We start from the raw sequence: 16,705 nt of genomic DNA on the forward strand, positions 1-16,705 counted from the left end.
GGACCCATAACTATATGGTCAACTCATTTTTGACAAAGCAGGAAAGAATACCCACTGAAAAAAATATGGTCCCCTCAACAAATGGTGTTGGGAAAACTGAACAGCGACATGCAGAATGAACCTGGACCACTATCTTACACCATACACAAAAATAAATTCAAAATGGATGGAAGACCCAAATGTGAGATAAAAAACCATCAAAACTCTAGAGAAGAACACAGGCAGCAACCTCTTTGACCTTGGCCCAGCAACTTTTTTAATGTTTATTTTTGAGAGAGAAACACAGCAGGAGCATGGGAGGGGCAGAGAAAGAGGGAGACACAGCATCCGAAGCAGACTCCAGGCTCTGCGCTGTCAGTACAGAGTCTGACGCAGGGCTCGAACCCACGGACTGTGAGATCATGACCTGAGCTGAAGTCGGATGCCTAACTGACTCAGCCACCCAGGCGCCCCTCAGCCACAGCAACTTCTTACTAGACACGTCACTAAAGGCAGGTGGAACAAAAGCAAACATGAACTACTGGGACTTCAAGATAAAAAGCTTCTGCACAGAGAAGGAAACCATCAAAAAAACTAAAAGCAACCAACAGAATGGGAGAAGATATATGCAAACACCGTATCTGATAAAGGGTTAGTATCCAAAATCTATAAAGATCTTCTCAAACTCAACACCCAAAAAACAAAAAACCCAGTTAAGACATTGGCAGAAGACATGAATAGACACTTTTCCAAAGACATCCAGATAGCTAATAGATTATCACTCCTAATCAAGGAAATAAAAATCAAAACCACAATGACACACCACCTCACACCTGACAGAATGGCTAAAATTAACAACTCAGGAAACAACAGGTGTTGCTGAGGATTCAGAGAAAGGGGAACGCTCTTGCACTGTTGGTGGGAACGCAAACTGGTGCAGCCACTCTGGAGAACAGTATCAAGGTACCTCAAGAAACTAAAAATAGAACTGCTCTACCACCCAGCAATTACACTATTAGGTGCTTACCCAAAGGATACAAGAATACATATTCAAAGAGGTACATGCACCCCAATGTTATAGCAGCATTATCAGTCATAGCCAAACTATGGAGAGAGCCCAAATGTCCATCGACTGATGAATGGATAAAGATGTGGTGTACATATATACAGTGGAATGTTGCTCAGCAATCAAAAAGAATGAAATCTTGCCCTTTGCAATGACATTCATGGAGCTAGAATGGACTTGCAAAGTGAAGTCAATCAGAGGAAGACAAGCACTATATGATTTCAGTCTGATTTAAGAAACAAAACAGATGGACATAGAAGGCGGGGGAAAGAATAGAGGGAAATAAACCCAAGAGATTCTTTATGATAGAGAACTGAGGGTTAACTGAGAGTTGATGGAGGGAGATAGGTGATGGGTACTAGGAAGGGCACTTGTTGTGAGGAGCACTGGGTGTTGTATAGAATGGATGAGTCACTGAATTCTACTCCTGAAACCAATATTGCACTGTATGTTAACTAAAATTTAAATTAAAAATAGAAGGAAAAAAAGTATTTGATGGCCAGAGCTTGATTTTCTGCAATAAAAGGATATGAACAGACAAACCAGCCTGGAGTGTCAGGTTCTGACACTCTGCTAGTGAGCTCCTAAGAAACAGTTTGTTCCATGACATTTCTCCTAAATTATGGGAGTTGCTTTGTAGGGTCTTTCTGTCCAAGATCATAGCTTATTCTTTAAAATAGCCTGTGAAGTCAAAAGATCAATAGTAAGAAAGTAATAAGATAGTAGAGATGGAGTTACCATCCTCTAAATTCCTTCAAAACAGCAAAACCTACAAACTACAGAAATACAAGACAACCAGAGTGTAAATAAACAACATGTGAACACATAGGAAAGGAGAGTAAACTAGCTGCACCAATGCGTGTGTGAGAATAGTCTGGATTAAGGGCTTAAGTGTGCCACTTATCCTCACACAAGTAAGGACTTTTCTGGGCCTTAATTTCCCCACCTGTTCAATGAGACCTGAGTTAAATGACCAACAAGGTGACTTCCATCCCAGAGAGGAGGTCATTCAAAGTTTTTAATGCATTGAGTCAACAAGTGGTGTGGATTTAGGGAAGGTTTCTCGCAAGAGGGGAAATTCTCAACCTGTGCTTCTTGGACTCCACAAATTTTGTTACACACATTCAACAGACTCTCTTATGCCCACCTACAGGCCAAATCCAGTTCTTGCAGTTCAGAACTTACTTTAACTCTTCTGTTGCTTTTGCACTGCTTACCAGTTTGCCTTTCTTCAAATCTGTCCTTCCTTGATGCCCCTGAGACTCCCCTCTCCTGGTTCTCTTCAGGCCCTCTGCCTCTCCTTCTCAGACTCTCCTCTCCAGCTGTTCCTTTTCCTCCCCTGCTCAATGCTAACAACTCCTTCTCTGTCCTTGGCTTTTCACTTATTCTCCTACACGTCATGTCTGGACAATTTTATCCATACCTGTGGCTACAAATACCAACTGCAGAGTCCCTCATCTTTATCTCTAATGGAGGTTCCACTCCCAAGTTCCAGATCCAGATAGCAATCATTTATCATATTCTATGTTCCTAAAAGCCTCAACTGTAACAGGCTCAAAACTGAACTAAGATCCCCACCCACAACCTTGCCCTTCCACTAGTTCAGTGAATGATGCTACAACCTACTCAGGCATCTGGAAGTCATCAAAACCTCCCTCTCACATAATTGGTCTTCAAGTCCTGCCATTCCATCTCCAACCTATCTCAGGTCCAGCGCCTCGTTTTCATCCCCACTGCCATAACCCAGCATTAAGCCCTCAGTCTTTCTTCTACTCCCCTGCCTATCCTACCTCACCCATTCCAAGCACACCAGAGCTATATTTCTAACATAATATTTAATGATTCCCATCCACTCAATATTCTTCATACATTGTCAAATACCTAATAAAATAAAATTAGTGCATTTGCATGGCAAACACCTAGTAACCATGGTACTAGACTATTATAACTGCCTTCAGCTTGCATCACATTGTACTGTGTTGTAGCTGCCTGACTGTGCCAATTTCACCTTTACATGGCCAGTGCTTAACAATGCCTAATGCAGGGCTCAAAAAAAGAAACCAACCACAATGATTACCTCAATGGATGAATGAACCGATACCTCAAATTCCCCTCTCACAAAATTTCCCCCTACATGCAGTATTACATTATTTTTATTGTAACCATGCTAAAATAACCAGATATTCATTTTTAATCTTAGATGTTTGTCTTTTATTGAAATTCATGTTAGTTGAATGGTTAGTTGAAACCATACATGTAGTATTGGTTTCAAGAGTAGAATTTAGTGATTCATCACTTATGTATTAACCAGTGTTTATCCCAACAAGTGCCTCTTAATACCCACCACCCAATTTAGCTCATGCCTCCACCCACCTCTCCTCCAACAACCCTTAGTTTGTTCTCTATAGTTAAGAGTCTCTCATGGTTTGCCGCCCCGGTTTTATTTTATTTTATTAGTTTTTGTTTTATTTCTCCTTCCCTTCCCCTATGTTTTATTTCTTAAATTCTGCATGAGTGAAATTACATGTTGTCCTTCTGATTGATACCTTACAGTTTAAATCAGTAAGACCTTAAGTGAGCTCAAATCTGTGGTTCTCAACTGTGGATACACTTTAGAATCACCTGAAGTGTTTTTAAACCTGACTCCAATCCAGACCAATGAAATACAAATTCAGCCTTTGTATTTACTGTAGCTGTTTCCATTGGAAAGAAAAAAGATAAAAAGAGCCAACATTCAAAGAGATTCACATCATGCTTGATGGATAGCTTTTTATACATGGTAGCTTATATACTGTTAAAAAAAAAAAAAAATCAATCCATGAAGTAGAATCCTCTTTTTCTTTATGAGGCACCTGAAATGCAAAGAGATTAAGTTACTTGAATGGGTCACCCACCTAATATATGGTGAGTATAGGACTGAAATCCAGAGCTGTTTGCTTCCAAAGAACATGTGATTTCCTCAGTCTGATAATCCCCCTTTAGGCAGTGAAAAATAGGACAAGACCGAGAGGAAGGGAATAAGAAAGCAGAATAGCTCTAACTGGCACTGGATTCCAATGTGAGGAATAACCCATAGTCATCCTGAGCCCAATGTGTCAACTGAACCATCCATTTGGACATACAGGTTTGGAGTTTTAAAAACAAACATGATTATTTGCCAAATGCCTAGGTAATAATGGTTCTGGGAAAGAATTTTAGATGCTTGTGAAGGTTAATTTTATATGTCAATTTGACCATAACAGGAGGTGCCCAAATTAAACAGTATTTTTGGCTGTATCTATAGGTTTCCAGATGAGATTAGCATTTGGACCAGTGGACTCATTGAAGCAGACTGCCCCCCACCAACACACACACACAGTGTGGGTGGGCATCATCCAATCCCTTGAGGGCCTGAATAGAACAAGAAAGGTAGAGAAAAGGAGAGATTCACCCCTTTTTCTTCCTGCCTGCCTACCTACCAGAGCTGAAACATTGATCTTCTCCTGCTCTTAGACTGGGATTTACATCACTAGCTCCTCTGTTTCTTAGGCCTTTGGACTCAGACTCAAACTATACCACCTGCCTTCTTGGATCTTCAACTTAAAGATGACAGATCATGGAACTCCTCTGCCTTCATAATGTTGGCCAATTCCTCATAATATAAATACACATACAATTTTTTCTGGTTTTGTGGAGAACTCTAATGCAAAAATTAGAATATGAGAGGGGTGCCTGAGTGGCTCAGTCGGTTAAGTGTCTGACTCTTGGTTTCAGCTCAGGTCATGATCTCACAGTTTCAGAGTTTGAGCCCTGCATCAGGTTCTGCACTGCCAGTTCAGAGCCTGCCTGGGATTCTGAATCTCCCCTTCCTCCTCTCTCTCTCTCTCTCTCTCTCGCTCTCAAAATAAATAAACTTAAAAAAAAAAAGGGGGGGTGCACCTGGGTGGCTCAGTCGTTGGGCGTCCGACTTCGGCTCAGGTCATGATCTCACAGTCCATGAGTTCCAGCCCCGCGTCGGGCTCTGTGATGACAGCTCAGAGCCTGGAGCCTGTTTCCCATTCTGTGTCTCCCTCTCTCTCTGTCCCTCTCCCACTCAAACTCTGTCTCTCTCAAAAATAAACAAACATTTAAAAAAAATAAAAAAAAAAAAAAGAATATGATGAAAGAGGACATTTCCATAGTCTCAAACTATCTCCCCGCCAAGGAACTTACTTACAGAGGGGAAAGTACTAACTTTAGTGGAGAAGCCTAGCAGACACTACCTTAACCTAGTAAGCAAAGTTAATATCTCCATAATAAGACAGATTAATATCATGTGCATCTTAATATAATGTGTACTGAGAAGGCTACCATGTCTATGGTATCCTTGCCAAAAATGCACAACTTTATGAGAAAACATCAGACCAACTAAATTGAGAATCTACAAAATAACTGGCTGAGGGGCGCCTGGGTGGCTCAGTCGGTTGGGCGTCCGACTTCGGCTCAGGTCATGATCTCGCGGTCCAGGAGTTCGAGCCCCGCATCGGGCTCTGGGCTGACAGCTCAGAGCCTGGAGCCTGTTTCGGATTCTGTGTCTCCCTCTCTCTCTGACCCTCCCCTGCTCATGCTCTGTCTCTGTCTCAAAAATAAATAAATGTTTAAAAAAAATTTAAAAAACAAAATAACTGGCTGATCCTCACCAAAAGTGCCAAGATCATCAAAGAGACCAAGGAAATGTTCCAGGTTAAAGGAAACAAAGGGGATACAACAAGATGCAGTGTTTCTTAACTGGATTCGGGACCAGAAAACAGACATCAGTGGGACAGTTTGTAATTACATAGTATTGCTTTTGGTGATTATACTATAGTTATATAAGATGTTGATATTTGGGGAATTCAGATGAAGGGTATGTGGAACCAATTTTTACCACTTTGAATCTGAAATTTTAAGTTAAATTTTTTTAATTAAAGAAGTTTTAAGGTTCGATATAAAGTTGAAGGACTGGTTTTCACCCATGAGTCTGAAGACTCTGAAAGGAGTACCGTATTATGGGTGTCATTTGCCTCTCAAGGTGAATACATTTTACAAACAAACAACAAAAAAAACTCCTTTACATGTGTAAAAAGTAACACTTGTTATATTACCAATCTTCTTACAATCCCCTATGTTTTTTTTTTCTTAAAACCATACAGAGGTTTCTCACATCCGCCTCACTAAGTACCACCGATATATAAGAAGTTAAGTGACTCCCACAGCTCCCAGGGCCAGTAAATAGAGGCAGAAGTGGAAACAGGTGTCTGCTCCACCTGCGAGGCCCCTTCCACAAGGCTTCACTGCCTCACGGGTCTTCCCTCCAGAGAGCACCAAAGAAAGACCCATTTCCCAAGATGTTTCAGAGACACCAAAAAGCTCAAAATGAGGGAAAAGCATGACAGACTCCACACTTGTGAATTACTATGCTAGAAGGTTCACAAAAATCTCTTCCTATAATTAAAATGTTATTTTTAAAGTAGAATAGCCAAACCTTTTACATTTAGGGGAGAGGAAAGAAACTAATCCTTTCCCTAAGATCTTTAATGAATGTGATAATAGTTAACATTTATTGAGAAATTACTATTGCCAATCATTGCTCCAAGTTCTAATATGTTAGTTCATTTAATTCCTGAAACAGCCCTATGTTGTACATAAAGTATTCTTCCAGTTTTATAAATGAGGAAATGCAAGCATTGGGAGTTTTAGCAACTTTCCCACAGTCACACAGCTGGGGGGATGAAGACAGCTCAGTGAGGTCAGATTGGTCTAGGATCTTTTTTCCAGCATTTCTAAGAAGATTTTGCCTCTTCCTATAAACTCTCCAGTTTTTCTATCTCCTTCCAAATTCCATATCACCTTCATAAGACTGCCCTCCATCATCACAACCTCTCTCCAGATCTTTGAAAAGGAATGGCTTCAAATAGTGAAAGCTATAACGTTGTTCTGTCTGTAACACTCACGTCATAATCTCACAGTTTGGGAGTCTGAGCTCTCTCAGCAAAGAATCCATATCAGGCTCTCTGCTGTCAGCAGAGCCTGCCTCAGATCCTCTGTCCCCTCTCTCTCTGCCTCTCCCCTGCTAGCACACATGTACTTTCTCCCTCTCTTTCAAACATACAAAAATTTAAAAAAATAAAAGTGTGCACTCTGCCCAAAACCACACCAGAAGGCATGGGAAGAGGGGACATGATAAAAATTATATGTAATGTCCCTACTCTTTTAGATGCTTCAATCTCTTCAAAGAACTCCTTTTAAAAATAAAGATCTTGGGGGCGCCTTGGTGGCTCAATCAGTTAAACATCACACTCTTGATTTTGGCCCAGGTCATGATCTCACAGTTCATGGGTTTGAGACCCAAGTCAGGCTCTGCACAGACAGTGCAGAGCCTGCTTGGGATTCTCTCTCTGCCCCACCCCAGCTCATGCCCTTGCTCTCTCAAAATGAATAAACTTAAAAAAAAATAAAATAGATTTTTCACTATCCTCAAGGGGAAAAAAAGTTACTCTCTTCTTTGCTCATAAGGAATTCATGTGTGGATTAGTATCCTTTATTAGCCATAGGTGGATAGCAATCCTGCCTTTGCCAATGGTCAGGATGCATAGTTCAACAGGGATCAGGTCAAAAAATGCTTGATTAGCTCATTCACAATTATTATAACCATTCTAAGAGACTTCTCCAAGGAGATAGTAAATAAGCCATTTGATTAGCTATGTCTCTTCAACAACAACATTTTCTCCTCGTTGTACAGAGATATCATCAACCGAACATTAGTAACAATTTTGAACTAGATTTTCAATGGCTGTTCGAAGATACTCTCTGAACCTACCCTTCTGTGAACAGTAGCAGCAAGCTCGTTCTGGGGTTGGCAAATCCCTCAACAGCCTCTGAGGAGATCAGACCCCTATTCTTGTCCTGGTCAGTTCTCTACTCCCAAGTTTAGAGGCTGATCAGCCAATCTAGGACCTTTCAGGGCAGGTTCATCTCCTGCACTCTCCTGCTATTTGCTATTTGTCTATGCAAATGCATTTTAATCAAAAGACTTCACAATTCCCCTGTACTGTGATAAAGCATTTCTTGGACAGGATGGCTTACAGATGACAGGCTGCATAGAAAGTTTTAAATCCTACCTTGAAGATCCATACAACCTCCCAGATAGCTGCAGGGGAAAAAAATCCCATTATCTCTCATAATCCCACACAGTACTAAAAGGTCAAGAAAGACATTATTTGGACCAAACTTCGTTGCTGCTATCCTGATACATTCAGGAAACTCTGAATAAAGTTTGAAGCCCTAACTCTTTTGCCTACTGTACCACGCACCTCCCTCCTACACACACGCCCCCTCCCCACCCACACACACACCTTGCACTTCCCATTCCCTCTTCTGATTGAAGTTAAATTCAGATAGAGAACTCAGACAGCAAACCTTATAGGAAGGGGGAGGTGGTGGCAATGGTAGCATAATATTAAAAGAGCTCAGAACACCGATCTTATTCTTAGTTACTATATTCACATTTCCTAAGTTTTTTTTTAGAAATGTGGATATTTAGCTTTTCAATGCTGGCAGTCTTTCTTAACTTGGATGTGGGGGATAATTTTTATGATTGAGGAGTAAAATGAAGCTGCTCAGGGACTTTTAGACAGGACTCACAAGTCAAATCCCTTTTCCAATTCCTGGGTGATCGTTCAAAGCGCCAAGGCCCCATGTATGCATTCTGGAGTGTTTTAAGGCTAAATCTCCACTGAACTCTGCCTGACTCAGCCCAATTTCCCCAGGTACCACAGACCCACAGAGGACACTTGTAAGGGGTGAATGGTGCCAAGGCCCCAGGCAAGTACGGATGGTTCAATCTGCCTACAATATAACAAAAACACACCCCCATTATGATTCCTCAAGATGGAACATGGTTGAAATAGGCTTCCACCAGGCTATATAACCATATCACGTTTACAATGTGTCCAACTAAAAGTCCATAGATGGAAGTCATTTATGTTGCTGAAAAATAAACATTAGGTTTTTAAAATCTCAACTATAAGCATCTCAATCTTTGTGCAACCTGTGTAGCATCCTTTCCATCTCGAGCTTCCCATATGCAGGAATCAGCACACAAAGATACAGTAAACCCCACTTACCCATGGGGGATACGTTCCAAGACCCTCCCCAGTGGATGCCTGAAACCACAGATTGTACTAAACCATATATATGGTTTTCCTTTACATACGTACGTAGGATAAAGTTTAATTTATGAGTTAGGCAGGGTAAGAGACTAACAATTATGATATACTGTAATAAAAGTTATATGAATGTGGGCCCTCTCAAAGTATCTTATTTTATAGTACTCACTCTTCTTGTGATGATGGGAGATAAAATGCCTATGTGAGGAGATGAAAGGAGGCTGAGGGACATAGGCACTGTGACATTGAGTTAGGCTACTACTGACCTTCAGATGATTCATCAGGAGGAAGACTATGTGCTTCCAGACTGCAGTTGACCACAGGGGAATTGAAACTGCAGAAAGCGAAACCCCAGATAAGTGGGGAAAACTGTACTTACTGCTCAACACCTGAAGAATCTAAAGGTCACATGAATGTCTCTTATTTCTCTAGTTCTTACCTTTTCTTTCTTTCCTTCCCACCCACCTCCCCACCATAACCACCCAGATATACTTCTCACATTCCAAGTCTCTGGCCTTTTCCATACTGGACAATCTAATAATTATGATTTATATAGAAGCTGGTGGAAGGTACAAACTCAACAGACCCCTGTGCCACTATGAATAAAGTTAGGCAGACATCATTATAATGTAGTCACAGACATGAACAGAAAGCCTTCAACCTGGTGTCTTTTTATTTTTCCATCCAATCCTCCATAGATTCCCATAGCTTCTCAGAGGTATTTTGGCACAGAAAACCGTTCACCAAAAAAATAAGGCAACTATGAAAGCATACTGTTCCTTGCTTCCATCTAGAGCACTTATTAGAGTTCCTCCTATATTTCATCTGATGAAGAAAATAAAAAGTACTATACCTTAAGAAAAAGGTTGAGAACATCTTATACTCCAATTTTCGGGTCTTACAGATGGATATACTGAGGCCAGAGCAAACAAAGGAAGAGAATTAAAGCAGAAAGTTCCTTGGGATCCATAGAGCAACACGATGGTATAGGTAAAACTTTATGAAGATTTAGTCTGGGATCAGAGCTGACGTCTATAGACCTTTACAACCTTAAGTTGGTGGGCTTATAAACATTTTTTGGAGTCCTGGTCTCCCCCTGTGAACATATTCCCCCCAGGACAGCCCCCTCAAAGCAGCCAGACAGAGTTGGCTACTGTGGAGACCTTTAGTATGCCCTCCAGAGCTCCAGCTTCTTTAAGATGTCCCACAAGTCCTAATAGGGAATGTCTGAAAATAACCCAGGGGTCTATCCATGGACAATGGAATATTTTATAGTAATAAAGAATGAGGACAAAAGACCTTCAGAAGGTAAGTACTATGGCTCTGGGCTTTGACTGGCCTTCCTACCCTCACCCTACCAAGTGACCTCCATGCTCTCCACCCCCAGCAGTGACCTGTGCACAGGGACCTGGAGGGGATCTCTGGGTCAACTGACTTCTCTGCACCCAGCCAGGATTTAGTGTGTTGGTCCAGCAGCTGGCAGGTACATGTGTGTGTGCAAACTGAGTCACGGGGCAGAATCTCTGACTGAGACCAGAGACTATCACTACATTCCTGAAAGTGAGATCTTAAATAGCAAAGTAAACATTATAAGTCAAGAGAAAGACAGCAGAAGCGAAACATTTTCTAATTTTAGTGCCTTTAACAGCACTATTTTCCTGTTATCTGAACAAGGGATCTGTTATGAGCTGAACTATGTCCTGCATGATTTTATATGCTAACGCCCTAATCACCAGTACCTTCAGACTAGGGCTGTATTTGGAGAAAAGGTCTTTACACAGGCAATTATGTTAAAATCAGGTCCTTAGGAGGAGTACTAACCCAATAGGACTGATAGCTTTATGAGAAGACATTGGACAAAGAGACATCACACGGAAGACTGACCGTGTGAGGACATGGAGAAAGTGAGCCTTTGCAAGCCAAGGAGAAAAGCTTCTGTAAAGACCAATCCTGCTGACGCCTTAATCTTGGCACTTCCAGTCTCTCCCGAATTGTGGGAAAACAATTTGTCATTCAAGCCACCCAGTCTGAGGGATTTTGTTACGTTAGCCCTTGCAAATTAATGTAGAGCCCCATATCTTCATTTTGCACTAGTCCCTGAAAATTATGTAGCCAGTTTTGACGTTTTACTGGATAAATTAAACCCTGCTTTGGGATGATTTTAACCCAGAACTATATAGGGAAGGAGAGTCTAAGAAATTTAATTCCCAGCTTATCCAAGCCGGCAATCCAGCACAGGAAAGCATGAAGATTCCTGGAAAAGAAAATACATATTCTTCTATGCCATGGCATCAGTATTTGTGGAATGCTGATTGCATATTTAATACTTCCCAGGACACAGAGGGCTGTGTGCAAGTAGATCTATGCAGACCTATGTATTGCTGAAATAAATTTCAGTTTACCTGTAGTTCAAGGTGTAAAATCTGGCAAAGAACCTGAACATTGTCATAAGTGTTTTATTGAAATTGCATTTTGATATATCTCAATTGAGTCTTACCAAAAAGTTTCCTTGCTCTAAAACCATGAACATGTGAACTTAGACACAATTTGACACATGTGCTCCTTATCACCAGAGTATATGAAGCATCCATGACAGCTTAGCTACAAATGCTTATTCATTTTTATTTATTGTTCAACTTTATTTCAGCATACTCAAGAACTAGATTATAGGTTCTATAGCTGTGTTTTAAGTTTTTTAATTTCAGTTGTTGCTGGAAACATTGTATTAGACATTAAACATTTTTATTACTTAAAAAGAATGAGGAAACACCTTCAGTACTAAAAATATTCTCTCCAAGTGATAGTCCTACTAAAAACATAAAACCAGGAGAATAATTTATATATATATATACATGAAATATATCTAGAGAGCCATGGGGAGGGGAAATTTATGCCCAGTAGAAAGGGGTGGGAGACTTTTTCATCAACCTCTTTGTACCTTTTGACTTGAGTAACAGTTCAAATGTATTCTGATTGAAAAACAGTTTTGTTTAAAAAAAAAAAAAAAAACCCAGTTTCAAAATCTGCCTTCAATTTTGTTTTAGTATACGACTCTTAAAATCTATGATTTATTTTCTCTTTACTCTCCATGGGTACCTCAATTTCCCTTCCCTGAGAAAAAGAACTATTTGTCCCTCCATTTGATTTTATGATAAACTTGCTGCTGGCTCTAAGTTCAATTGCCCGAGCTCACAGCATCCAATAAAGTCGGGCAGAGAAGATAGCTGCTTCCTGAAGTTTTAAAACACTCAGCTTTCACATCTCTGGCTCCCTCACATCCTCCAACCTAAGGCTGCCAGATCCTTCTTTCAGTGCTCTAGCCAAATGCATCATGGTCCCACCGTGGTGGTGTCGGAACCGTTCTTCCAGGGACAATTAGGGCCCAGTGCTTCACATCCTTCTGATGTCCGAAGTGTATCCCATGTCAAGCTAAAACTTCCTTCTTCAGTTAATCACATCCCAAGAGCAACTGAGACCTTAAATTTATAATCTCTCAGCAAGCACTGCAGCCAAAACTGTACTATTCTCACTAAAATAGGTGTATTATATTTGATACTTGGTGCTCCAATAACTTTTCATGGGTAAGAGGTGGGAGGAAGTGCTGGGAATCTCACCCTGCAGTGCCCCCTACTGGTCATTTTAAGAAGAGGTTGAAGGAATGGAGGGAATGGTAGGGACTTTCTAAAGGGTGCTAAGAGATTCATTCTGTGGGCCTGGGATTTTCCCCCCCCTCTATGCCCTTCGAGTTGGGTTATTTTGGTACCTACACTCCCCTAGTTACAAGCTTACAGAAAATACCTCTAAGTCACATTGGTGAGGATCCAGTGTCAGTAGAAGGGAAAGAACTCCAAACTACAGACAAAAAAGAGAACCCCACAAGTGGGGGGAACAAAGTGCCTCAAATCTTAAGGGCTGCCCCATCCTGGCCCCCAACCCAGAAAGGGTGGTCATAATAGGACAGAACATTGATTTCATCTGCCAAAAACCCTATGCTGAAATTCTCCGATTTTTTTTCCCCTTATGAATTTTCTTTATCTTTCAACATGCAAATAACTCTGGGAAAGTTAAATGCATTGGTTTTACATTTGCTTTAGTGGAATTTCCTTGAAACAGATTGGCTTTGACTAACAACTGGGTTTGGGGTTAACTGGGACTGAAAGTTTTAAGACTTGCATTAAGGAATCTGGAGCAGGTTCAAGAAGGGAGGCCCAGAGGCCTGGGTTCCAGGGGCCTTTAGGTACCCAAGGGCAGCAGAAGGACCCTGAAGGAATCTGTGAACACTTAAATTTTCCCTAGTGTAGCAAGGTGTTCAGATGGTACCACTCCCATCTCCAAATGTGGGCCATGTCCCAAAGCTTAGAAAATAGATGCCAAGGCCATCCCCACAGGATTTGCAAGGGGGTCACCAAAGAAATTATTTTTCCAAAGAGAGCTCATCACCCACGTCCTGACAATATAAAAAGCAATGTATTCATTGGAAGAGAACAGAGCTAGGAGGTAGAAGATACTTTAAGAGAGCTGGTGCTCCAAGAGTCCTCCTCATCATGGACAAGGAGGAAGCGGTGCCTCCCCCACCCAACCCCTACTTTCTGTGAAGTGAGGGATTCTTCAAAAGAACTTAGAGTTTGTCCTTTGTTCCCTGGAGACTGCAGGACTGACACCTGACTTGTCCCTCAAGTGTTAAAAGGTAAGAAACTAGCTGAAATATCCTGCCTGCTGACAAGGACAACAAAGGAACAGCCAGCCTTTCCAGAGTTTGGTGTGGTAAAGATGTTCAGGACTTTCCTGTTGGGCAACCATAAACCCGCATGGAAGAAAAATAAATAAATAAAGACTTGGTTTATCTTAAATAGATCCCCTAGAAGGTCAAAGTGATCCCAACATAAGGACATCACAAGGAGTCAGGAACTGAGAAGCACAAATGTCCACTGCCCATAGCAGGGGAGCTGTGGGTGACAAAATGCTATGACTGGAAGCCCTGAAAACTCACTGAAAGCCTCCCTCTCCCCAGGAGTAAATACTAGCACTGTAGCATCCAACCCACCCAGGCACCCCAATGCCAGATAACAACTGTTCTGTCAAATAAGACCTTCCAGCTCTTGCTCATGTCCTCCCACTGCCACCCAGTGCAGTCCAAGGAGTGATGCTGAGGTAGAAGAACAAGGAGAGGAACAGAGGAGCCAGCCAAGCCCTTCCCTTCTCTCCACACAGGCTCACAACTCAAAGAGCCTGATGTGGAGGAGAGGAAAACTTGCTTTAACAAAACTTTGCAATGACGGCAATTATTCCTTTATTCATTAATAGATAAGGAAGAAAGACAAGGAGTTCCACTGCAGTTGGGGTGATGATGCTGGAATACATTCTGTGTATGCCTCTAAGTGCAAGGAAAACACAAACACCTGAGACCTCTCAAGGTGTCTCTTTTAATCTTCTAGTCTAAGAAACAAGACTTGGGAAGGATAACAAGTAGTACTGAATAGCACTTTCCAAACCACAGTCACATGTTATTACTCTATTTCATTCCCATTATCATCCCCATTTCAAAGATGAAAAAAAAAAAAACAAGGTTCCGAGAAATAACTCACCCTGGGAGCAAGTGCACCTGTAACTGAACTGGAACCTAGCCTGACTCCAGGGTACTGAGAGCACCATTTGTAAAACTCAACTTTCAGCTTCTCTGGAAAAATTCTGAAAGCTTCAATGGATACAAAGGATTTGGTGCTTTACTTCCTAGCTACTAATCCATTAATGTGATCCACTGGCTAAATACCAGAAGCCAAGCCTACCAGCCAATAAATGTCCCTTCAAGACGACCACTCATTTTCCTGTGCCTTCATAAAATCCTTAAAATACTCCTGAAAACTGATCATCGTCAGTTACTGAAAGATAGTTAGGAGGTCCTTTTTACACTGTCAAGCTCTGGACCGCTAGATCATTTTATGGTTTCTCACAGCCTGCCCCAGTCTCCAGACCATCTCATTGCCCAGGCATATAGGCTTTCCGGTGAGCTGTGTTTCTCTAGAACCCACAATAAGCTTTGCTTGTTCCTCAAAGCTGAAATAGGGTTTTTTTTTCCCACACTAACAAATCCCAACACGTGTTGTTTCCATAACAACTAGTTTAACGTTGTAAATGATTTTTAATTATTTAGGTCTGGGATACAGCATTCACATTTTCTCAAACAGCATGGCAGGTTTTATTAATTCAGATTATTGGCCAGCACCCCCCCCTTCTCTTTTATCAAAAAGATGGAAGAGAAGGAAAGGACAAAGAGGAAGAAAAGCCCAATGCAATAATACAGAAACAGCCCAAAGCAATAATACAGAAAAATAAATTCAAGGCAGGAAGGAGGTTTAACATTCATCCATTCTCCTGGGGTACCAAACTCGGGTGGGTAGAACAGCAGCTCTTCTCTCCTTGCCCCTCACACATCACAAGAGAAACTAGTCTTCACTTTCTGGCAGCCCCTTGCTTCACAGACAGAAGCCTCTCTCCTGCCTTTTCCTTTATCATGGCAACCACTCCAGATACAGTTGTTTCATTCTTAGTTACACCAACTTCTAACTTCTTAGCAGTAAACTAGACTCACAATGTGCTTACAGCCAAGGTACTTTATTGTCCAAGAGGGGAGCCAAGAAATCAATTTGCAACTTTAAAAAGGCCATGCGGTAGGACAAATGGAGAGGCAGGATTCACTGACGTTGCCTCCACCCCTACATTCCCACCACTGACCTTAGGAAAGTAGACAAGAGTTCCTATCCTGGCTTGGCCTGGGACCTCAGAACAGCTCTGGCACCATATAAGCCTCAGAAGGGCTAGAGTTTGGACTGGTGGGCTTGTCTGCCACATCAACGGTCCCTAAACCTTGGGGTTTAGGCATTTCCCTCCCATTGGCTCTAAAAAGTAAACCCCAAACTAGCTCACTTTCTAGTCCTCCCATCTCTGTCCTGTTAGAGCCTGGTTTCTTTCCCTCAGCTTCAGTGTTCTGAACCTTGGTTCTGTACCCCAGTAGGAGGCATGAACTACTTTCTCTCACTCTTGTCTCACTTACCATAAACCTTGCCTCTATCCCTATCCCTAAACCTCCTCCAGGTTTAACACTTACCTATGCTCTTCTGGCATTTGAACCTTGGCCTCCCTGATCATGATCTCCGGGTCAATTCCCTGATTCAGCTCCAGCAGGGCAGAAGGGCCTGTTTTACAGACATGAGAAACAGGTACAGTGAGCTTGAACTGCCTGCCCCAAGAAGAAAGCCTGATTATATAACCTAGATTCTTATCATCTGCGCCAGTGGTTCTCAGACATTAAGTGGGCATCAGAATCACCTGTAGGGAATCACGAGCTTACCAGGACCAAATCCCAGAGTTTCAGATTCAGAAGGCTTAGCATGAGGTCTGATCATTTGCATTTCTAACAGTTCCCAAGTGATGTTGTTGTCTGGGAACTGCACTTCGAGAACTCTTGCTTCTATACTGTTGTCTGCATTTAAAACAG

General features: G+C 41.7%; 1 long non-coding RNA gene across 2 annotated transcripts in view; it reads right to left on the reverse strand.

Moving 5' to 3' along the window:
* Positions 1-5,835: 5,835 nt before the first annotated feature.
* Positions 5,836-16,705, reverse strand: part of LOC128312785 (uncharacterized) — a 37,854-nt gene continuing 26,984 nt past the window's right edge. The window contains exons 3-4 of one of the 2 annotated variants that reach the window (XR_008292520.1): positions 16,316-16,403; positions 5,836-9,544 (exon numbers count right to left, since the gene is read on the reverse strand). This is a non-coding gene — a long non-coding RNA (uncharacterized LOC128312785). Of the gene's footprint in view, positions 9,545-14,997; positions 16,404-16,705 lie in introns of those variants that run through there. The other variant, XR_008292519.1, reaches the window with a different exon arrangement.

The sequence above is a fragment of the Acinonyx jubatus genome, chromosome F2 (assembly GCF_027475565.1).
Source record: "Acinonyx jubatus isolate Ajub_Pintada_27869175 chromosome F2, VMU_Ajub_asm_v1.0, whole genome shotgun sequence".
Taxonomy (NCBI): Eukaryota; Metazoa; Chordata; class Mammalia; order Carnivora; family Felidae; genus Acinonyx; species Acinonyx jubatus.